General features: G+C 43.1%; 1 protein-coding gene across 1 annotated transcript in view; it reads right to left on the reverse strand.

Annotated features, from left to right (window-relative positions):
- gulp1a (GULP PTB domain containing engulfment adaptor 1a) overlaps positions 1 to 3146 on the reverse strand; it is a 61543-nt gene extending 58397 nt beyond the window's left edge. Inside the window, exon 1 of the mRNA XM_056579445.1 lies at positions 3043 to 3146. The gene's annotated coding sequence lies outside the window, so the exon portion shown is untranslated. The remainder of the gene's footprint in view (positions 1 to 3042) is intronic.
- Between the last annotated feature and the right edge of the window lie 22250 nt (positions 3147 to 25396).

Consider the following 25396-nt stretch of genomic DNA (forward strand, 5'->3'; position numbering starts at 1 on the left):
TTTTTTATTGGACTATTACTAGCTTTTAGTCTGCGTGTGTGTGTCCCTCAATACTTGCGTTGAGGCTCATATCATATCAACCGAAAGGGTTCACATCAAAGCAAGTTGATGGAACATAAAACGTCTACAAATATATCATGGAATGCCTGAACAGGAACAGGAAACAGTTTGAGAAATGCATAGTACCGGCAGTTACGCAACCACAGACTTGAGATGCCTTTATCCGTCGCTTGTTAAAGCTCAGTGATTCATTAAAATCTGTAATGATTAAGTGCAGAGGATCAATTCAATCAGAGATGAAGAAACCCCCCGAAGCTTTGACATTTTTTTGAGTGAGTCAACATCCCAGCCCCGAAAGCCCAGGAAAAAAATAAATACAATGAACTTGACCAACTGCTAAGTTTTCGGTGTGATTACCATATTCTTCTGGCATTTTGATAGGAATAAGATAGCATTAAGTATTTCTCTCCAACCTATCTACCTCCGTCCTACCACCTTCAAATATACAATGACTGCTGATTAAACATAGTTAATTGATGGATTTAAGAATTAGGTCAAAGTGGCATCAGCGTTTGTGACTGACTGACGACGCATTGCTGCAGGGCCAATGATGAACTTGTTGGAGAGAGTTGTGGTTGACAGTGAGGAATATGCGTATGGGTACTAGAGTAATGATGTTATCAGTCACGCTGGGATCTGGCGGCGACAGATGAAGTGCGTGTGGAGGGAGTAGTGAGTCGCTGGTTGATTCTGTTAAAGGTGTGGCGAGCACAGAATGCATGCGTTCACCACAGAGGGAGTGAATGCAGGAATTCAGAGAGCAAACGCGTTGATCGGAGTGTAAATGCATTGATTCATCAGCCCAGTGAATGCATGAAACAATCAGATAGTGAAAGCATGAATTCAGAGATTGAATGCATTAATTAGAGAGTGAATGAATGCATGGAGTCATCGGCACAGGGAATGCATGGATTCATCAAAGAGTGAATGCAAGAATGATTCAGAGAGTGAGTGCATGTTTTCGAGAGGGGAATACATACATTCATCAAAGTGCAACGATTCGTCAGTGAATGCATGATTTAATCAAATAGCGGATGCCTAAATAAATTCATTGGTTGGTCAAATAATTCAGAGGTAATGCTTCATCAGATAGATGCATGACAAATGAATGCAATCATTTCAACAGGAATGAGGTCATTTAGCATTATATGAATGCATGAATTGATAGGAGTAAACTCATAGATCAATCTGATGCTGATACCTTGAATATAGTGTTGTTAAGATGATAATCAAAGTATTATTTGGAAAATATTGAAGCCCAAGGTCTACATGGTTGTCTTTTTTAGGTGTAGTGTTAACTTTGCAGTGCATTTATGCATTCAGGGAGGAAGGCTACAAAACCTACGATAGGTCAAGCTTGAGATACCAAAACACACTGTTGTTTTTTAACTGTAAAAATCCATCGACGTTTAGCATTAGCAGTAAAGGTCATGACAAGCACCAACTTATCTCATTCAAAAAACATAACAGTAGTCAAACAAATTTTTCTTTAGCTTGTGGTTTGGAGAATGTCCACAAGTCATGTGATTGCAGAAACAGCACACTGCATTGGGCTGTAAGTGGATATCGCTCAACGATAAACCTCCATAATCTTGGGGCGAGGGGGTGGAGTTCTGCTGACATATAACTGATTCACATAACACATGGGGCCGTTTCAATCAGGAATCTCAGGAAAATTCTACACAATTAATATGCTGATGAAGGCTCAAGGCAAACTCCTGTTTTTGCTGATTCTGAAGAAAACAAGAGGATTGCGTGGTGTATCTATAGAATACAGAATGATTATGGTCAGGTGACACATGTTTCCAAAGAAAATAATCCATCTACAGATGCAGGCCCACCATGAAGCAAAGTAGCCAATCAGAAAAAATTATGTCACTTTAGTAATATAGTGAACTGTGAAATCTGTCCAATAATTTCGAACAATGCTTGAGATCTGTATCATCACAATGTAAGGAAATGCTCAAAAGTCTTGCTTCCTCGTCCAATAATAGACGCAGACATAGACCAAAGAAAAACAGGAACTCTGGACTTGCATCTTGACAATGCATTTGGACAATCACAGAACTCCCAAAGACCTCCGCACGTCACCGCATGTTTGTATAGCCTTTCATGACAAGCTCACACTGCACAGGACTTTTGACCCGTTTCGACGGGGTACTTTCATCCAGACGAATGTGTAGTGGCGTGAGGAAACCTCTCTGTATAAGAAAAGCAAAAGGATCTAGGTTGGGGGTCTATAATCTGCGCCGTTATCTGAGGAGCGACAACTTCTGCACAGTTCTCCGCACGACCTCACGTCTGTCGTCTCTGCGACACCTTCCTCTTCTTTCTCCCATTTCGTTTTCCTTTTTCTTTTATTGATTTTTTACTTAAGTGCGAGTAGAATTTGAGAAATCTGAATAATTTCAAGTTCCAGTTAGTTAGCAGACATTATGCGCTGCGTTTGCACAGAGGTTGCGGTTCCAATGAGCGGATCTTGTGGAAAAAAACGTGTTTTTTTTCGATCTGGCATGTTAACCGTATACAGTAGAATACTGTTACTAGTCCGACAGCAGCGGTGTCTGCAAATCAGTCTTCAATCGGTCCAAAGGAGCATTAGGGTCTTGAATGTGGAGACTATTTCCCTCTCTCATAATGTAAAGTATGAGAACAGGCAAAGTGGAGGGGACAAGCTAGGCGAATATCTTCCAAATCCACCTTGCACTATCGAAGAACTCTTAAAAACTAATTTGCAAAACAAAGTTTCTCCTAGCATAATGACCACTATGCTACAAAAGTGCACTTGCACCAATGGAAAGGGAAAACACATTTCAGTGGAATTACACTCCGCACCTCGGTCGAGACTGAGAGAAAACGTCGCCCGTGGTGGGACCAGTGTGCGAAGCGACTACAACTAGACGCTCTCAAATAAATATCTCCTGAGAGTGGAGATCCAATTCATAAACGTAAAAGCCAAAAAAAGTGAATGTTTGCGCCTACCTTGGAGCAAGATGAAGCCCAAACTGTCCCGCTGGAGTAAAAAAATCGGTCCAGTCCAGTAAGCTCCACCACCACCACCACCACCAAGAAGGAGAAGAAACCACACACTCCTCTCCTCGGGCGCGCACACACACACATACACACGCTCCTCCTCACATCTCGCCGCGGCCGCTGCTATAAGTTTGGTGACGTCAGCGTGCTCCGGGTCGCCGAGCGAAATGCACACGTCCTCCATTGTATATACTGTGTGTGTGTGTGTGTGTGTGTGTGTGTGTGTGTGTGTGTGTGTGTGTGTGTGTGTGTGTGTGTGTGTGTGTGTGTGTGTGTGTGTGTACAGTGTATCTTTAATATAGATCTATTTATAAGAGATACTGGAATTTTTATAATATCCCACATCTTACTTTTAATATAAATTGAGTATTTAATAGTGTAATATCTGATATATATATGTTGTATAGAACGTTTTATATTTTGACTTTCTTATTGTTCCCCTGCTTTGGCGATGTACATTTTTGTTTCTCATGCCAATTAGTCTTTTTTTTTTTATTGAATTGAATTGAATTGATTCTTGAATTGGTCGCGCGTATGGTCACACAGTGGATGTGAGAAGCAGCTAAAGAAGAAGAAGGGAACAAAAGTGAGCGAAAAAGGGGTAGGCCTACATATAGATCGAACACGCACTAGTATCGACAATGGAAAGAAAGGAGAATTAAGAGGTGTTTTGAAATCCATCAAACGGGCATGGTATAACCCACCCTATTTCATGGTAGACTAACATTTGACTTAAAGGATCAAATGTGATTTGTCAACTTCCTCCATTGGGCCCTAACTGGCCTCCCCCGTTTGATCAAGCTGGTCAAAGAAACCCAATAGGCGTCAATGTACACTGTTCCATTCCTCCTATATTGTGGATAGGCCAGGACTCAGGAGCAGCTGGGCAACGTAGCAGTGGGTAGCTTGGCTACATATAAATCAAGAGGTTTAGTTTATTTGTTTCCTCAAAGCTGAAGTATCAAAATATGCAAATTATGCTCTAGTTTCAGTCGCCAACATTGTGTTTCAAAATTTTCTTCCACTGTGTGTGTGTTTGAGTTAAGTTGTGTGTGTGTGTGTGTGTGTGTGTGTGTGTGTGTGTGTGTGTGTGTGTGTGTGTGTGTGTGTGTGTGTGTGTGTGTGTGTGTGTTTCTGGATATGATGTAGGAAGGAAGGCCTATAAAACCCCATCTATCAAAAATTTGATTTTAAAGTTGGCAAGGATGTATTCTACACCATTAAGAAGAAAAACAAAAAATGTGTTATTTGGCAGCAACTTAATTGCATCAAAACCACGATGATTATTTTTCTAAAATGACTTTATGTTTCCGTTTTTTCTACATAGCTTTTCCAGTTGGCTGTCAGTATGCTCAATGTTGTTATCCATAGCATCCCTGTTCTGCTGTCAGATGTCCATCTCAGAGGAGACCAACATCCATTTGTTTTCATCTGGTGAAAATGAGGCCCCCACATCAGAACTCAGCTAAGCCATAGGTAGACATAACCTTTCCTTCCTCATCATCATCATCATAGTCATCCTCATCCTCACAATCATTTTCATCATCATCATCATCATCACCACCATCACAATCACAACAATCTTGCAGATCAGCAGATCTATGGTGAAATGAAAAACACAACACAGCACAAGCACACATATAGTAACAGGTGCGTTACTTGCCAGGTTATTGCCTTCCATGCTTTTTAAAATCGCATTTCTCGCCCAACCCAAAACATTTCAGACGGAACAGTTGAGGAGGAATAGGAGCCGTGAAAGGATGTATAACCAATGTCTGAATACGCTTTGCTTACTCACTGTACTCATTCGTCAACAGTTTCCTTTCAATTTAAAAATACACCAATCATCTTTAGCTCTGTCTGTCTACTATGGACAGAAAAATGCATCAAACAGTGATTTAATTATTTCCAAGTAGGGGCGAGGCTTCTTATATAACCGGTACTGCAGACATTGGGGTCCAAACAAAGATTCTTTCTTTTTGTCCAGCCAAATCAAATTGTTCTATATCTGATTTGTCTCTCTCTCTGTCTATATCCGTCCTGAGACAGACATATGGACAAACAATCAGTCTGTCTGTCTTACAAATGGCTGTGTGTGTTTGTTTATATCCGGAGTCTGTGCATGGGCTCCCTGTTTTTCATAAAGTGTGATATATCCCGGATATATCCCACAGCTTACTAGCCCTGTGCAGATGCTATTTCTCACAGCTTCAAAGTGCATTCGGTTTTTTGTTTGTCAACTTGAAACAGCTACGCACCCGTTATTACTGAGATGTGTTTGTGTACATACAAGAATATCGAAATTGGGTCTACCTCGACCACGAAAGGATTGGTGTCAAATCCATGAAGCGAAGTAACACCAACATTTAACAAGAAGTGAGAGTTGTTTGTTGCTTGGGATGGAAAATATTGTAAATCAAAAAGTGTTATGATTGCTTTGTGGTGCTCTATGCACACGCCAAGCATCCAGCCTCATCCGGTCGTAGGTCTATTAGTTAGAACGGCATGCCTCGCTAGACTTGGGAGAAGATCCCATTCTCGCGAGTTCACATTCTGTTTCAATCTGCAGATCAGTCTGGCCTTGATCCCGTTGAAAGCCTCTTCCAAAAATGAAGAGATGCTGTGGCCAATCATCGCTTGACTCAGGGAGTCCGGTTCATGGCAAGCTAGGAGTTCTGCCAAATTAACAAAAGAATGCCGTTGCCCATGGAAAGTTTGGCCATCAAAATAGTTATTTTATAAGAGTAATATTTTATGTTAAAAGGTGAACAGAAAAGTGCATGGAAGCAGCTTAAAGTTTAAAACACAGCCAAATCTGTTTGTTTATTGGAGTGTACTGCAAATCTATTGATTGGTGAGTGACCTCATGCTGCGTGGCGGGTCAAAGTTGAAACGTTGATCTGACACGGGGGTCTAAAGAGGTGATCAACGGTCTGAGTCCCGTCCCTCCAGGGGTGTGTACCTGCCGAGGGTACGGTGCCCCCAGGTGAAGCTGTCTGGCAGCAGCACTCCTCATAGAGCCGTCGTTTGATCAATATTCCTACTGATCGGCCAATTAATAAGTATAAATGCTTTTGCTGCAATGTTTTTGTTGGTCCCAATATAGTAAAGAGAACAGTGTTTCTAACATTGTAAGCCCTTGGTCATCGGGAAATCAATTGCTGCCCACCCAAGGTCTAAACAGCACATTATATTGATGCACAGGACTTGGAAAATAAAAATCAAGTAAGGTAGGGTAAAAGTAAAGATTTTAATAAGTCCCCCTAAAAACACTAATAATTTTCTGAACTATGTTATGATTTTTTTATTTGACATATGCGTATGCTAATTCAACAGATATGCTTGTTTGCTCTATTTAGGTCTCATTAGACACATGGCATTGTGTCCTTTGTTGAAATATCATACGTTATTTGATATGATTATCGTTTTTTACGGTTTATAAAAGATATTTGCAGTAGAGCATGACATTAACACTGCCATATTACAAAACATTCACTGTTTTGTTACGAGCTTTGGACGAAATTGCTCGTGGATATTTGCAGTTTAATTTCCAGTCCAAGGCACCAGCAGCACAAGCTTACGTAAGATGCTGTAAAATAAAAAACAAAAACCATTATCTGCACTATTACCATTTTCAATTCAAACCTCAATGGGGTTTTTCTTTTCAACTCTGTAAACCAAAAAATAATTACATTCACCCCCAAGAAGATGACAATATTGGTTAGCATTAGAGAGTGATGGCAAAAATAATAGAACAAATAGCAGCATCATTCTAAGAATAAAGAATAAATCAGATTGATTCCTCCGTGCTGCTTGAGCCCCCCCTGCTATCCTGGGAGATGTTTAGTCATCGCAGAAGACCAAACATGTTTCTCCAAACCAAACAGTGTCTGTTTTGCTTCCAGAAGCTGACAGGGTGAGTGACCCTATCTGACTTCAATTTAAAAATCAAAGGGAGCGATCCTTGCCTCCAAATTAAAGTTCTCCCTGGGATTTTCGGCTTGACCGGCGGTGTCACTGATGGCTTCTCGGATCGTGGCGTTGTGACCAGGGGCCTGTTTGTCCTTCAGGCTGCGTCTCTTCTTTCTTCCGCTCATCTGGACTGAGTCTGAATGAGAGGAACAATAGATTGCTCGGGTTCAGTTTTTATATATTTATCTCCAGTTATCCCCTGTTCATGTAGATTACTTTGTTTTCATAATCCAAATGAAACAATGTGTTTTATTGACAAATCATCATCGTTTTGAATATGTTTGGTGGATAGATTTGATGAAGTGCACAAGAAAAGCTCAATGAACCCATCCAAAATATATATATTAAAAAGGCTAAACAAACTAAACCATTTTTGGCTATACAGCCCTTCTCTCAGAGGCTTTTTTACAACCAAATCACAGTGGTTTGCCGAAATGCATTCCATTATTTTGTCCCTGTTCTGATCGGTGTGTGTCTTTCTCCGAAGTTTTTTCTGTCATGGGTGTGTGTGGTGGTATTTATCATGACATGTATTTTTTTATTTTTCAATATGCCAACCGAAACTGAAATAATTTTAATTATTATGTGGAATGTGAATCATTTGAACATCCCTAGGAAGATATGACATTAGTTCTTTCCCATACAATATGCCCTTTCTAAGAGGCGAGGGAGCATCTACGAGTTAAATGCTTTAAATGTGCCTCAAGAGATCTGCTGAATATTTCCAAAATGAAAAAGCAGCAGAATGGACCTTGGGTGAAAATGCAACCTGCTGTTGAGGAAAAAACACACCGCGGTAGATGTATTTGTATTTTTTCAGCATAAAGTGCCCTTGCTACATAGCCTTTAGCCTAGCGAAGTGGCGAACCCGTTGGTCTGATAAAGATTCCGAGACCTGCCATGGGGTTTTAAACACCATTAATATACAGGACCACATTCACAACCCCACCTGGCAGGCGCCTGCGACTTAACTGCAGACATTCTTGGCTCGGAAAATGCCGGCGCTAGCAAAAGCCGGCGCCAAACGTGAGCTAAAGATACCTGTCCGCCTCCCGTCAAACCCCACTGTGGCGGGCGGCGGATTAGAGCGGCTCAGTGTCAACCTGCAACTGGCGTCCAGCTCGTGACCCGGGGGGGGGGGGGGGGGCGGGGGGCTGGGGGGTCTCTGCTTGACCTCTACTGCTGTGTCTCACTCTCTGCTGTTCCTGCCGTGGTCACATGACATGTTGGTGCGTGTAATCCTCCACGCCGGCCGTACCACCGCAGCATCCAACTGTTCCTCTGACCTTATGGGCTGTTAGGTGGAGAGAGGTTTTTGTTGTTTACTTTACTTCTCGCAGTCCAACCGTTTCAACACCTTTAGATTAAAAACGGTTGAAAGTTGTTGTTTTTTCATGTTTCGAAAACCTCATACATTTTCAAATAATATCATTGAGCATGGATTTTTGTAATGTGAAAACATATGTTTTATTTAATGAATATTCCCTATTTTGCTAGTTGGAATTGATTGCGCTTCAAAATACCCGCATAATACCATACTTATATAAAGTTCCAGTATCAGGAAATAATAAAGTCAAAAATGATTTTAATGGAGATTAATTACAATGACCACTCCCTTGTCTAGAATAATGATGTGGTTCATAGCTGTTTAGAGCTATGTCTGTGAATAGCTGTGTGCACTGTAGTACTACACACATGACACATGACCTCACTGCCGTTCATTTAGAACATTTCCAAGAGACAAACTTCCCCCGGCCTTATGCAACAGAGGTTAACTATGGTCATCAACAAGTTCATTGAGGTGTGTTCTCTTTCATTCTCCTCAATGTGAATCTACATCCCTTTGAAACCATTTTATTCAGAACCCGACCACATCATGAATAGCATTGAACTAAGTTGAATACAATTAAAGAAACGGTCTCTGTATAGTACCTCTATATAGAATCCACCATCAAGGCAGTGAAAATACAGCAACAACAAATGGAAAAGAAGGATTAGAAATATTCATGAGGTCATTGTAGGCATGCTGAGCAGCCATGTTCATTGTTGTGTAGCCTCCCTCAGTCCCTGGGCCATGTCGCACACACACACACATTGACACACAATACGATCCCATAATGCAACACCGGGAAGGGAATCAGCCAATGGGGTGCAGCGATGCGGTAGGAGGCCGTTGAATGACCCTATAGAATCTCATGGCACATTGAACTCTGTCGCAGGAAAAGGGGCGCCAAGCAACCAATGGACTGTTGTTAGGTCATTCTGTGCTTATTTATTTATGTAATATAGAGTTGCTTCAAACCGAAAGGTTCTCGGTCGGATCCCCAATGTCCGCGGTCTAGCAGTAGGAGGCACCCTTGAGCAAGACACTCTAACCCGTTACCTGCTGCACTTTAATGCCGGTTCAAAAGGTGCCCGTTCAAAACGCTCAGGCCGGTTGACTGGCCTCCGATATGGCTGCTCTCGCAGGAATCGCTCCTCCAAACAACTTCACACTTGCACTTCCTTTGGTCCTCCTCACCATTGCAGATGGCAAGTGGGAAGTTGAATGGATAAACAGTTGTTCAAAAAATCTAAAAACAGACCTACAGAGACTCAAATTGAAGTTAGATGGATCTCAGGATTTTTACTTTAAATTTATAAAATCATCTGAACTTCAAGGAATAATCCACGACATCTGTAAACTGCTGTTGCCTGTCTGCCTAGATGACGAAATTCATCACTGTGAGTCGAGAAGGGGAGTTTGCCGGGTTGGCATTCGCTTTTCAGCTATCTTGTGACCCAGCCAGAAGCCTCTGATAATATAGTTACAAATAGCTGAATGATCACAGCATTGAAAATAATTCTGAAATCTTGCTGGTTGTAACTGGTGCTTGTTTTTAATACGAAACTATTCAGAAAATCTTTTAAAAGCGATTAGTAGTCACCTTAGAGGAAGAGCAGCTAAGCTGCTGTTCTCTGCAAGGCAATGGAAGCGGCTATCATAGAGTACATGCTAACCCAGCTCGTCTGAATCTGGACAGGCAAACAGTCATCTAAATATTTCTCGGAGTATCCCTTTAAAGGCCTGTGTGTACGTTGTATGTGTGTACGGTGTGTGTGTGTATGTGTGTGTGTGTACGGTGTGAGTGTGTGTGTGTGTGTGTGTGTGTGTGTGTGTGTGTGTGTGTGTGTGTGTGTGTGTGTGTGTGCAGAAGCCAGATCAAAGAGAAGACGACTCGACACACTCTGGCCAGCTGTTGCTTGTTGCTTTAGTGGTGCGGTGTGTGTGTTTGTGTGTTCTCAATGCGTGGGCCGGAAGGTGTTGAATAAATTATAAAGGTATGGACTTTATTTAGAGCCAGGCAGGAGGGGAATAAAATATTTACCCCATCACATTGGCACTTTGTTCTTAGATAGTTTTGCTTCTGCGATGGCTGATGATAACACAAACATCTGGAATTAGAGGAAATAGTGTGTGTGTGTGTGTGTGTGTTTGTGTGTCTGGTGTATGTATGTGTGTGAGTGTGTGTGTGTGTATGTGTCTGCAACTGCATGCATGCCTGTGTGTGTGTATGCCTGTGTGTGGGTGTATGTGTGTGCGTGCATGTTTGTGTGTTTATGCGTGTGTATGTATGTGTGAGTCTGATTTTCGTCTGTATAGGGAGGTGGGAGGTGAGTTTGTGTTTTAATGTGTGTGTGTGTGTGTGTGTGTGTGTGTGTGTGTGTGTGTGTGTGTGTGTGTGTGTGTGTGTGTGTGTGTGTGTTTGTGTGTGTGTGTGTGTGGGGGGGGTGGTCTGTGGGTTGATGTGTGCCTGGGAGCGGTTTGGTGAGTTTGTGTGTTGGAGTGGGTGTGTGTGTAAGCCTTTGCGCATCTGTCTGTGCATCAAATATAAACACAAATAATAATTGTTAGTTTTATTGTGTCACATTAATCAAGGATAGGTCAATTCCAGACATGATTGAAACCAAGACATAAATCAGCTGTCCTAAGCTGTCAATACAAGTGACCAACAGGTTTTACAACAACATTGTGCAAACATATAAAGAGCAGCGTGAATCAATACCTCATTACAAGTATTTGAGGGGAAATGCCATTAAATATAATTGCATATTATCGTTTTTGTATTGATCGAGAGGCACGTCATCTTCCCTATTGATTAACTAAGGCATCATCATCAAGTGTTTGTTTGTGTGTGTCTGTGTGTGTAGGTGTGCAAGTGTGTATGCATTTTTGCACACATGTGTTAGTGTGTGTCCACATAGTATGCACATGTAGATGTGAGGATGTACATGAGAAGTACCGGTAATCCTTGTTTGTGTGTGTGTGTGTGTGTGTGTAATGTGTGTGTAATGTCTGTGTGTGTTGTGCGTGCGTGCGCGTGTACGTATGAGGGGCCGCGTACGTGTGTGTATGTTTGTGTGCTGTGGTGAGCAGTTAATCTCCTCCTAGTCGGGGATGATGGGAAACATTTGCCACACAAAATACCTCCCACCCCCCTGAATAAAGACACACCTCCGCAGGGATGGGACTGGAAATCCTATTAAAATGCCCGCAGTCGATAAGACGAGCATGTTTCCCCCTCAAAGTGGCTCATCATTTCACACCCCCCTCCCCCCCCCCGTCTCCTTTCCTGCGGTGGATCCACCAGAGTGGGCCGCAGCGGTACGGCGAGGTTAGCGTAATAACACACACAAACAAAAAAAATACTTCATATTTTCGGTGGGTAACGATAGCGGCGGTGGGGAAATGTGCCAGGACCTGGGGTATTCAAAATGTATTTAAATCACACGGGCAAACGCAAATTGTGCAGCATATGAGATCATCTCGGTGAACCTCTATTCGAGGATCAGAAGATGCCGGCGCCCGGGGAGGAAGAAGTTTCTTATCTCAGGGACGCAGATATCCTCTTACCCCCCCCGCCCTCAATGTTCCCCTCCACCAACGTTCCGTTTCCATCCCGGAGTCACAGGTTATCCACCTACAAAAGGTCACGGTTTGGCTGAAGTGTTTAGCAGACGATTTTATCCAAAGCGGCTAAAGTTAAGTGAACTTAACTTAAAAGTGAACTAACATTAAGGAGCAGCGGGGGAAGGACTCGGGGGGCTGAGGTAAGGGCTGCCTAAAGGGTAGGAGCATTGGAGTTTGAAGTCGGAACCTTTCGGCTTGGAGTTAAACATAATTATTCTGCTTTGTTTAAGAATGCTTGATTCTGATTGGCTGGGAGGAGGGCATTGACCCGGAATTATCTGTGGTATAAAGGCGGGGACGAATTTCGAATTATAAATGTGCAATCCATAACGTTAGCTCTCTGGCTCATAGCTCAGCGGACTAGAATACCTCCCGTCGCCAAGACGTAGGCTTAGCTAAAGTCCATCCTATTTACTGGAGTAGTGAACAACGTTTCCTTTGCATAAGAACCTTACGGGAGGGTAATGATTGTTCCAGGTATTAGTCAAACCCTCAGACGTTTCCAGGGAATTTAAATTATGGCATGTGAATAATTTTATATTTGGATTGTAAAACGCATGAAAATATAAATTAATGATCTTAATTTATTTTCTTTGGTAAGTGACCATGGTATAAGCTGGATAATGCCCTTAGAGGTGTCCAAAACATGTTTGATCGATCATAATTAAAGGGGACTACTTTTTGAGTGAGATGAACGGATGCAAGCATGCAATACGAATAAGAAAAAGCATAATTATTAAAGTATTTGAATTGTTTTATTATGTTGGCAAGCAAGAAGTAGAATAAACGGGATAATCACCTCAAGACGGGCAATAAACAGTTTGATATACCCGGCTCGTTGACGGCTTACCTTCCACGAGCCGGGCATGTCAAACTGTTTATTGCCCTGCCTCTGGGTGATTATCCCTTACTTACCACTCCACTGTCCTGCCCTGGGCCCTTACCTGTTTCTCTAATCTACTTAGTATAGCCATCAGGGGGGCTGTTAAATGCTGTGATATATGGGTTTCTGTGTGTTCTGAGGTATCGCTGCTGATTCTGTGCCAGATGAAAATCAATGATATCAACAGCAAGTACGGTATTCAAAATGAATTGACCATGTTTGGAATGGAGAGCATGTTTTATTTAGTATTCCTCTATGTGGGCCTAGTTGTGCACGGAGTTAAGCCTTTATGTTGTTCACTAGGTCCAGGACACATGCATCTAAGTTCTTGCTTCTAAGGGATATTAAGGCGTCTGTTCAGTGCAAAAGAAAGAAACTCTAACCCTTTAATTGCCAGTTTCCTGCTCGTTGCTCAAAAACCTGTTGTCCGGAGTAACCAGATCATAATATCTCAGCATTTGGGCTGCATACTCGACTGACCCTCTGTTTCAATTTCACGGCTATGCACAAGAAAGTCCTGGAATCATGATCAAGCAGTGTGTCAGTCTATAAGAGGCTTGAGTAAAGATTGTCAAGAAAAAATCCTATTTACCGTAATTTTTGGACTATAAGCCGCGCCTTTTTTCCCCATTTTTCGATTCTGCGGCTTATGTAACGGTGCAGCTAATCTATGGATTTTTACAGCTAACGGCCACTCGGAAAATTAGTATTCGAAGCTTAAATCAGTATTCAGAGCTTTGTTGTTTTTTTTCACGTACGTGACGTTACCCGAGCGAGGGAGGCAAACTATAAGCGTCAGCGACACCAAGCAGAGAAGCGGGAGAGGTGGAGGAAGAATAGATATCTTGTTTCCCTTTACTTTATAACACAACATTAGCGGGATCGCGGGAGGAAAAGTAATTCTTGACGAAATGCTAACCCTAGCTTAGTTGTTTGTTTACGTTCTCTGTACAGCGCTGCGCCAATCAACTGTGACTGGCTTGCTGCAGAGCGTGAGCGTCTTGGGAATACCCGGACAAAATAATGGATATAATATGGACACATAAGACAATCAATATTCAGTATTTGTTATGGATTTATTGAACAAATTCCCTGAAAAGATGCACGTTCCAGGATTAATTGAAAAGATCCCGTACGGGCTGAGATGTCAGAGGTACGGAACAACAGCTGTTCGCTTTCACGGGGAAAAACTAAGGAACTTCAACCTACTTAGGCCTAGGGGTGTAACGGTACACAACAGTCACGGTTCGGTACGTACCTCGGTTTTGAAGTCACGGTACGGTACAGGACGGTTCGGTGCATAGTTATGGTGAAAAAACTGATTGCTTGACAGAACGAACATAAGTTTAATTAGTAACAAATTAAACACAACAGTTTTAATTGTCAGTATGAAACATACGAATAAAATGTGTAACAAATATGAAAAAAATACTGCTGCAATTCTCCAATAACCCTAACATAAAATTTATGAAAAATCCAGTGTTAATGCTCAGTCTAGGCTCTTTAAGCTGGTATGTAACCAAAGAGTATGTAAACTTTAAGGGAAAATATTCCTGCAGCTCTCTAAAGCTCTGAAGTTCTCATAAATATAAATATCAATCATTAAATAAAAGTGCAACTGCAGCCTTAAGTTAAATTACAGCTTATGTATTTTATAATCTATTGGTGTTTTCATTGCCTCTCGTAGGTCAGAGGCAATGAAAACACCAATAGACCTGGTGATGGCATTTGCCCGTTCTGAATTCCCAGACAGGTGTGGGGGTTGATTAAATAGTGTAGGGAGCTGGGTTTGAACGGTTTGAACAACTTTTGTTCATTTCGCAGCGGTGACCGTAACACCTGGATGGTGCTGTCACGTTAAAATTGTACCGGGGGCGAAAATTTTGTGCATGTTCGATGTGTTTCCATTTGCATAGACGATCGCTGTTGAACAATGTCTGCACACAGCTTTCGACTTGTCCACTCGTCTTTCCCCATTGTGATAATTAACCTGGAATCCAAAGTTCTCTGCTACTGCTACTACGCGGAGTTCGCGCACGTGCGAGCCGAGCCTAATAAGCCTAAACGGTCCGGGGGGAACTCCGACTTCAAGTTTTAAGTTCCGCACCGCAAAACAAGCCTTTACATTCGCCATATTAACGCTATGTACGCCACATTTACGGACCGCGGTACACCTCTGTAACCGCACCGAAGTGCCTGTACCGTGACGGTTCGGTTCAAATACGTGTACCGTTACACCCCTACTTAGGCCTACTAATTAACGTTCAAAAGCAATTAAATCTTCAACAAAATATGCAGATACTGTCAAAATCGGTTCCAGGGAGTATATAGGGATTATTAATGTTGTTTTTGATGGTGTTTATTTCTGGAACGAGTATTCAAAGAATATTCGCTCTGAAAAACCACCAAGTATTCAAAGCTTGAAAAATGGCATTCGGGCCAGCCCTAATGGTAATTAAACATTAAAACACCTGCGGTTTATAGTCCAGTGCGGCTTATATATGTACACATCATTCAATTTAGCTGCTGCGGCTTACATTCCGGTGCGCCTTATAGTGCGGAAAATACGGTACTGTTATTTTAAGTTGTCGCTTTTTTAGCAGACTTCTTAATCAAAAGCGCTTTGATGCAAACTTCAAACGTCAATAGTGAGCAGGTTGGGGCTTAGGATGTGTTGGTAAACTGTGGACGGCTGGCATCAAGCCCTGAACCTTTCGGGTGGTAGTCTACCACCGCACTGCTGTGCCCTTGGAGTAGTCGAAGGAGTTGCTCATGTTGTATTAATAAGGGGTGTGTGTGTGTGGAGAGGTTTACAGCAGGTGAATTATGGGCGAAATGTGGGTAAAAAAATTCCCCTATTTCCTCCAGCGAGAATATAGAGAAAAGATCCCAGGTCCTGGGGAGACTGGATTGGCAGTGCCAGCCCCACAGCAGTCACCGCTCAGCGACTAGACAGAGGATTTCATTACTTAGCTTAGCCATCTATTTTCCTCCCACCCAGATAATATAAGGGGTCTTTCAAGATAGAGGATTGATCGCCTGTCCTCAAGAAGGGAACTTAGGACATTCTGTTGGGGTAGAAAACGTCTGGTTCTGGTGTAATGTAGGGGTGTATTGCGTCAGTTAACCATCACTTCTGTGCCCTGCTAAGCTGTGAAGTGGTTCTCCTCTCGTGTCTTCAAAGTAGTTGGAAGACAAGACTCGGGATGCGACTTTCCTCCTCATTATAGCAAGTCCCAAGCCATCAAGCCCTTCTCCTTCCCCTTCAGGAACCAATCTATTGTACATGTGAGATACTGAAACGAGATCATCCCAGACAGCGAATTTGTGTGTGAGCAGCAGAATTACAAGACCGTAAAATTATAAAAAGAGTAAAGATAGAAGGGCTTGAGGGTGATAAGAATTGCATACTGATTTGGTAGTTTGCCAGTGACACTGCACGCGTTTTTCGGGTTAAAAAACACGCATAACGGGCCTAACTTGACGCTTGATCATTGTGTGTCACAAAAATGGTTCAACGCGCCTAACGTGCCTTGTGGCTGCGCTGGATTTAGGAGTCCGAGGTAGGAAACCCAAACGCCGCCGTGTTTGGGTGCATGATAGAGTTTAGATCGGGTTAGATTAAATAATCTCGGATATAAATAACAATAATCGGGTTAAATAACTTCACATGGTGTGTCTGGTGTGTTTCCAGCATTCGTAGTGTTGATCAGCAGAGATATAGTCCGCCAAGACGTTGTCCATGCAGAGACGCTGTCCATGCAAGCGTTCCCTCTTCGTCATAACTATCAAACCAAACATCCTTCACATTCACCGAGCGAACATTATGAAAGTAAAATGCACATTTCTCGCTAAAATGTTTACATAAACGCTTTTAATGGCGTAACTATGTTACTATTTCCCCCCAGAATAAAGAAAGATGTCCGCCATATGCTTCTGTGCAAGCGTCACTACTCTCTGCCAGTGACGTCGGGTCAAGCTCCACGCTGGTTGGCTATCGCGGCTAAGCGTCACGCGTAGGCGCGTCAAAAGTTCAATTTCTTGAACTTTGCGCGTTGGTGCGTTTATGTGCGTCATTACGTGTGTATGCCGCGTCTAACGCCACTAATGCGCCGCTTTAACGCGTGTAACGCATCTACGCGCCTACACCAATAGTTCCAAATGCAAAAATGCAGATTTTCAAAACCAACGCGTGTGCAGTGTGGCCTTACCTTTAAAGGTCCCGCTGCCCACTGCCTGCTGCCCGCTGCCAAGAGGCACCACCACCCCGAGGCACCACCACCACGAGGCACCACCACCGCAAGACACCACCGCCGCAAGGCACTACCGCTGCGGGGCAGCAGGGCCGGCGCTCGGCATAGGCGAGCTAGGCGACCACCTAGGGCGACAAATGCGTTGCCAGAGCAATTGCCAGGGCGGCCCGAAACCGTCACCGTAGTACGCAGGACAATGCAACAAGCCCCAAAACTGGTGAAATCCCCAAAACTGGTTAATAACTGGGTTTTTTCGTTCTCTATATAGCCTATACAATTTCAGAAAAGCATAGCCTATTTCATGAAAAAAAGAAAACATATATTTCCGGTTGCCGCGTTCACTTCGCCGCCCGCTAAGCTCAGTTGTCACAAATTCCCACCACCACCCTGGCGAGAGGCCGCATGCCATTTCAGTTGCGATCTTAAATAGGCCTTACTCACACAGTGAAATTGATTTGGAAATTATGTTTGTAATGTAGGCCTGTGAAGATAATATATTGTGCCTGCCCAGGCCTTATGTCGTTTCAAAGTCGGGATTTTAAATGTTTAAACAATCAAATGTAGAGTTAAATTGGAAGTTGGTGGAGAGACTTGGGAATTTGTCAGTGTAACAAGATCAGAGAGCGCACGAAGGCCACAGTTCGTCTTCCCTCACTGGGAGCGTCTTTATTCGGAAGAGTAACCAAAACAAAACAGAGACTTGAAACTAAACTTGAAATTAACGTCCAGGAGAGACCTCGCGTTCTGCGATCCACGACCTGCGATCACTGGTGGGGAACGCGTTGGACCTCTCTCTCTCTGCTCCCAGTCTGCCTCCTACTAACCACAAAGCAGGCACATATATACAAACACTGGAGGGGGGCGTGGTCGGAGAAGAGGGTGAACGCGTGCCCCAGCAGGTAGTAGCGGAGGGCGCCGACCGCCCACCGGATGGCGAGACACTCCTTCTCCACCGTGCTGTACCGACCCTCCCGGTCTTATCATTTCCGGCTCAGGTACAGCACCGGGCGGTTGAACCGCTGGATTTCGTTCTTGCTGTCACAGGACCCCTCCCCCCAGTTTTCTTCAATGAGGTCCAGGACGCCCCTGGGCTTGCGCCCATAAAGCAACTCAAATGGGGAAAACCCTGTGGAAGCCTGGGGCACTTCCCGCACTGCAAACAACAGAGGGTCTAGCCATTGATGCAAATTCCAAGCTGCCGCCTTAACACTATGCTTTTTCCCCCCACAACGAATTTCGATAGGGATCAAAGGATACTCGTGCACATCCCCATGTATACACCTCACCAAAATGCTCGACACCTCCACCAATGCCTTGGACCGCACAAGACGCTGGTGGATCATGGTCTGCATGCAGCCTGAGTCCAACAGCGCCTGGTGCGTACCCCGCTGTATCCTCACCGGGATACGATACACCTCGCCAATGCTAAACCAATGTTTAGCATTGAAGAAATATCTGTCCTGGAGGTAATACAAATAATCTCATCCCTAAAAAGTTCAAAGGCCAGAGATACATTTGGTCTTACTAGTGACTTTTTGAAAACCCATAAAGAGGCTCTTGCTGACCCAATTGCACATCTTGTAAATATATCCATAAAACAAGGAGCGGTACCATCAACATGGAAGATTGCTCGGGTCGCCCCTGTCTTTAAGGCTGGGGACAAAACAAAATCTGAGAACTATCGACCAATAAGTATCTTCTTGCCCATAATTTCCAAAGTAGCAGAGAAATGGGTTGCCACAAAACTGACAGAACACTTAAATAATGGCTATGCCACTCTTCATCCAATGCAGTTTGGATTTAGGAAACTTCACTCAACAGAGACTGCTACTTGCTATTTCCTGGAAAACTTCAAAAGCCTGCTGGATCAAGGCGGCTTTGTAGCTGCGGTATTTCTAGATTTAAAGCATCTTTCGACACCATTAATCATGACTTGCTTATTGCCAAATTAACCCATTTTAACTTCTCAAACAGCGCCCTCTGTTGGATGAAATCATACCTGTCAGACAGGAAACAGGCAGTTCAAATTGGTGATTCATTATCTTCATATCTAACTTGTTCTGCTGGAGTACCACAGGGCTCAATATTGGGCCCTGTTTTATTCAGCCTGTATGTCAATAACTTACCAGATGTCTGTAGAAATATTAAAGTGCAACTATATGCTGACGATACTGTATTATACTGTCATGCCAGCTCAATCAAAGAAGCTGCTGCAGTACTCTCAGGAGCCATGGTGCCAGTGTCCCATTGGCTCCAAAACTGTTGTCTACATCTGAATACAAAAAAAACTGTCTGTATGTTGTTCTCCCGACAGCCAACTGCGGGACAGCAACCATCAGTCATGGTGGGTGGTGAGAGACTTGAGGTGGTTGAATATTTTAAGTACCTCGGGGTCATCTTCGATTCTAACCTTAATTTTAAGCAGCATGTTAAGAAAGTTAAAAACACAATTAAATTAAATGTATCAAATTCAAGCATATAAGACCTTTCCTGACTATGTAGACAGCAAAGACTTATATGCATGCAATGATATTTACTCACATCTCGTACTGTTACACAACATGGTCACATACATCTGAGAGCACTTTAAAACCAATCAAGTCTTTATTCAAGAGAACTCTTAAAACACTAGACAAAAACCTATATACTACCATTATTGTAAAATTACAAATAAACACAAAATCATGGACTTCGATAGTTTTCAGCTGTTTTTGGATGTCTGTCTAATCTTTAAGGTTCTGAACGGTCTAGCCTCTCCACCATTACAGAACTTTAGAAAGAAGAAATCCTCTAGAATAAATACCAGAGCACTAACTAGAGGTGACTGCGAAATACAACGCTGCAAGACCAAATTTGGTCAAATGGTGGTGTCCATCAGAGGAACACAGTCCTGGAATATATTACCATCTCATGTTAGAGACTGTGCCACTTACACCACCTTTAAAAAGACCCTTAAACAGTGGTTAGTTAGACCTGCTCTCATATGTAACCTTTGGTCATTCTACTTTTTCTACATGGACTCTTGATGTGAATTGGGACCTATTTTGTGTGTAAAAGTGTTTTTTTTTTAATCTATTTTGTATACTGGTATGCTGTTTCTATGTTCTTGACTTGCCTTAGGACAACGGATGTAAATTAGCAACTAAGCTAACTCTGGCATATTTATATTGATGCTCTGGCTGACATGTTGATTAATGTGCACTGTCCTAATCAAATAAATAAATAATAATAATAATACGGTACACCTCGCCAGGACCGTGGGGAGGAGACGGGGCACCGGTGACGCGGACGACCTGGCCCAACTCCATTAGAGGGCAAAATGATATTTATCATAGAATATAGGCTACAGTCAGCAGCAGTCTGCCTGGTATGTGAGATGGATATCGCGAATATTTTTGGATGCTGCCTGTGATTTATGATTTTTGCGCATTTAGACTACCACAAAAATAGACTAGGCCCAATAACACTGCGGGAACGTTAAGAACGAACGTTATTTTACGTTCCGAACCGTTTCAGGAACGATATGTTGTTGGGGAACGCAAGAAAGAAAACGTTAAATACACCGGTTCCGTTTGGTGCGGAACGATTGAAAAATATTTTCGTTTTCAAGGCCTGGTGTAAATATATATTATATTATATAGATATCTATGTATATTATGATATTATTTAGATTTAGAGCTCATGGACTCCCGCCGGGGCACCCGGAGTGTACTAGAATATTTACAGAACACGGCCAAAGGCTGTGTGCGCCTCGCCATTGCGATACATCCACTGTAAACAGAGCGCATGTTACCGTGGCCGCAAGCTGCTCAGGGCCACACCCTCACCCTTCTCCTTGACCAGCCTCTCTCCTCAAAATTTGCATTAAAGCTAAAGACACCGAAACGGCGTGTTTGGGGAAAGCTCAATGTAGGGCCCTATGATTTCCGCGATAACGAAACCGCGGACGGAATCACGGAATCCGACAATAAAAACGGAAACTACTGCTAATTATTATTATTATTATTTTTTTTTTTTAATTATACAGGAAAGTATTAAAAGTAACAAAGTTACAATTTAAAACGGGCCTGTCTCAGTAAAATAACTGATTTCCAGCAGGTTCCTGTTCTGCAGCACATATAACATGTAACAGGGACAAGGCACATCACGCGTCACATTTACAATATGCAGCGGAATGCAGCGGAATTCGCCATTATTTTGGTGAAATTCAGTTTCGAGGGAAAAGGGAAACAACACAGGTGACATTAACGTCACTGAATGTTTAGCAGTCACTCCCACAAAAATGTAAAAAAAAATCCCCGGCCCACCACTCTAGGTGGCGGGAATGCAAACAATAGGTCCCGCTTCCGCTCCTAACAAGTAGCCGAAGAAGAAGTTGAAGCGCCCGTAATTCGGTTCTAACCCCCAAATTCAGAGCCAAACAATATCCAAAACATTTCTATCACTCAGGTCATCATCTGTTTTGTAGAATATGTCAACATACTATCGATTGGAAACGCAAAGATATGTGCGATGACCACTTGAAGTCCAAAATCCATATAAAAAACAATGAACGCCGTAGCCAGGGCACGCCCCTTCAAACCACAATTTGAGTTTATAAAAAAATAGTTTATAAGCACTTTATTATTTATGTCATGTTGTTTTTATTTGAAGCACTAAAAACAGTGCAATGTTGGGATGCTTTAATAAATGTAGTCTTCTATCTGATTAAATTGTAAGAATTGTATTCGTTCGCATGTATTTGACACTCGTTTTGATGATTTAAATTGCTTTAAGTGTAAAAACGGAATTCATGAAAATTCAAACGGAAAAAACGGAATTTGGAAAAAAATAAAAAGGAATTTGGAAAAAAATAAAACGGATTTCATAGGGCCCTATCAATGTGCGACTGGCTCATAGTGGATGTAATTCTGCTACACGGCTGAATTTCGGAAACCTCTTCAAATACTTTGTTAGGGGCCACTAATACCTATATTAAAGCATCCATTCGGTAGCATGCCATGGGACCTTTAAGTTTTGTATACCTTGAACTTTGATTACATACAGCAGGGGTGCCCAACCTTTTTTGACCCAAGATCTACTTTTCAAGTAGCCAACCTCCCGAGATCTACCAGCAAACCTACCTTCAAGCCGGGGGGGGGGGGGGGGGGTAGAGAACAATTGTTGACGGGGGGGGGGGGGGGGGGGGGGGGGGGGGTTGTATCGTGAACCTACGGACTTCAATGGGGGTTTCATTCCGTCTGCGCACGGCACCTTCTCAACGATAATCAATAATCTTCCTCCCACTCAGGGTGAAAATGGTAGGTCTTAGCTTGTTTCCCCTCAGCCATGCCAACGTTTAGGAGTGTGTAACTACTGTTGACGGCTTTCAACTGCTGTTAACAGCACATGCGCTACCGCGCGTATATGCTACCGCGCAAATTTAATTTCATTAAAAAAAATAAAAATAAGGCGAGGCAGAACCTCTTTAGCACACATCCGCGACTGTACACACTACGGCTTAAAAGCTCTGAGTGGGCACTGGGCACGTGTTTTAGTGGGAAGCCATTCAGGGCAGGAAAGGCAATATGTTCCACTTAAGTAAGCATTACCACTCATTAGCGAGAGCTGGTTTTCCAGCAGGGCCCAACAGATTGCCTAATTTAAGCAATAATCATATCGTGTAACAGTTCATCTGAAAAGCATTTTGGTCCTCACTACACGCACACACATGCCCACACACATGCACACACACACACACACACACGGACACACACACACGCAGTATCAACAGAGTGAGCGCACCTTAATGATAATTTCATCTCTTAATAATTTGGATTTTGAAAAATCGAGAATTGCTAGTTCGACAGGTGATTGAAGCAAGAAGTTTTAATCTTGATTGAATCTCACTTCTCAGGCTTCAACAAATAGCGACAGAGGTTTACCTGTGGTTTGCAAACTCTTCTGGTCTTTTTTTTTGGTCAAAACCTGCAGACTGCTCTTTTATTTTTCTATTATATTATCATATCGTTGGACACCCTTGGGTTTTACTGGCCATTTGTTGCATTACAAATTTTCAATGTTGTTATTTTGAGCAATGAAGTTTTGTTTTGTGAAAAATGTTTGTGGCTTAGTAGGAGAAGAGTCAGATGGCTGAGCATCATTAATGGCTACCTCATAGCAGGTCGATAAACTGAGAAAACAAAAAAAACTCCCCTATGTTGGACATCCCAGGTGACTCAGAAGCAATACCTGCAGCTGGCTTTGAAATGTTTGGGGAAAATAATTGAAAAACGCTGCGTTGAGGAAGAGGAGGAAGAGGAGGAGGAGGAGGAGGAGGAGGAGGAGGAGGAGGAGGAGGAGGAGGAGGGTGGGTGGGTGGGAGGGGGGATGGTTGCGGCATGCAAACCCCATTCTAGCGCGTTTTCGTGACGAGGCATTCAGGTGGCTCATCTCTTTCTGAATGGGGACCAACACTGAGAGCTGGCGGTGGTAAAAAACAACCTAGGAGAGTGCGATAGAGCGAGTGGGTAAACAATCACAGCTGTCCTCCCTGCTGCAGGCGCTCCCAGCGGTGCTGGAGCTGATCCGGCTCGAGCAGGCCCTCAGTCCTGATGCATGCTGATGTCCTTATCAGGCCGCAGCGGCTTGGGGTCTGTCTGCCACCATAGGGAGGTGGTCTATACCTGCTGTCCCTCATCCACTACCATCACCACCGCCACAAATACCACCACCACCACCAACACTCACACTAACAACACCACTAACACACTGCCGGGTTCTTGTTCTTTGGCCTCTGTGGAGATGAGATCTCCATGCTGATCTAATGTCCAACGCCTTGCTGTAGGACCAAACTCAGGCAATGTTGTGCCCTTTCCCTCACCTCTTACCGTTTCAGGGAGACAGTAAGCTGGTCGTCTCAGGTTGGAGAGTTTGTCTCAAGCCCCCCCCCACCCCCCCAATGCCCGAGGATAGAAGAATGAGGGGCGAAAGAACACAAGGGAAAGAGCGAGGACGAGTAGGAAAACAGTGATAGAGATGAAGAGGGAGAAAGGGAGTCGAGCGGCCGAAACAATGGAGACAGTGACCGATGACAAGGCTCTCCATCTCTCAACGACGACGAGGAATGTGAAGCAGGCCTTTTCACAAAGCATATTAATGTAGGACCCCCTCCCCCCACCACCCTCCCTCTTCACGTCCTCTATGGAATGACCCAATAATCATCCCCCCCCCCAAAAAAAAAGAAATGATGATTTGTCCATGCCCACCTCTCGGGGGAAGGATCCTGGACACAGTCCTGCTGGTCCAGTGCTGAGAGTTTTGAGCGGCGGAGCTGGCCAGTTGCAGAGGGTGTTGGGGCTTTGAAACACCAGCCAGCAATCAGCCCCTCCAAGTCCCAAGTGAATAGAAAGTGCTTATTATCTGTGTGCACGGCTCTGTATTATGTGCACGTTTTACAGTTGCAAGCTCGTTAGGGCAAGAATGGGCCGCTTAAGTCTTTGAGCAAAATAAGTAGATTGATTCGTGAAGCGTGCCAACCACTTTTGTCATTTCATCCAAATCTAAATTTGCATCGCTGTTTGATCCAGCAAACCTCACAGACAGGCTTTGTCTCGGCTGGTTTTTCCAGCTGAATACCAATGTGTGGTGTATATAGATCAGGAAGTGGAGGTATCTAGGTATCTTGATTAAGTGTGTTTGCAAATGATAATGTCATTGAATTGCTGCAATGCAAAGATTGTGCACTGGCAACAGGTTCTGCATGCAATGAGGACACTATAAGACAGATGTTTGTACATCTACATGTAGCCCTTTTACCCCTATAACAAAGAGGGCAGGGCCCTAGGTTCTTCAATCAATCTTAAATTATTATTTTTGATTTCCCATATTATGCTAACCATATGTGCCGATCTCATTTTTTAGCTCCCGATCCCGATATTTTCATATTGCTCCCGATCCGATCCCGATATTTCCCGATACTGGTTTTCCGATACCGATTTCCGATATCACTTTTTGTGTTGGCAAAGAACATTTAATTTCCTGTAAATTAAGAAATAGACAGGCATCCAAGCTGTGCTCAATAGATTTTATTCTCTCACGTTAAACATAACATAAGCATTACTTGTAAACATAAAATAAACATAACATAACATAATCAAGTAAGCTTATTATTTTTTACAATGTGGGTGTGTAATAGAGCTTCTTATTTCCTCCATCTTAAACTACTGCACTGACTTCTTCAGTGTAGTGCAGGTTTTTTTTAAT

This window comes from Gadus chalcogrammus, chromosome 20 (assembly GCF_026213295.1).
Source record: "Gadus chalcogrammus isolate NIFS_2021 chromosome 20, NIFS_Gcha_1.0, whole genome shotgun sequence".
Taxonomy (NCBI): domain Eukaryota; kingdom Metazoa; phylum Chordata; class Actinopteri; order Gadiformes; family Gadidae; genus Gadus; species Gadus chalcogrammus.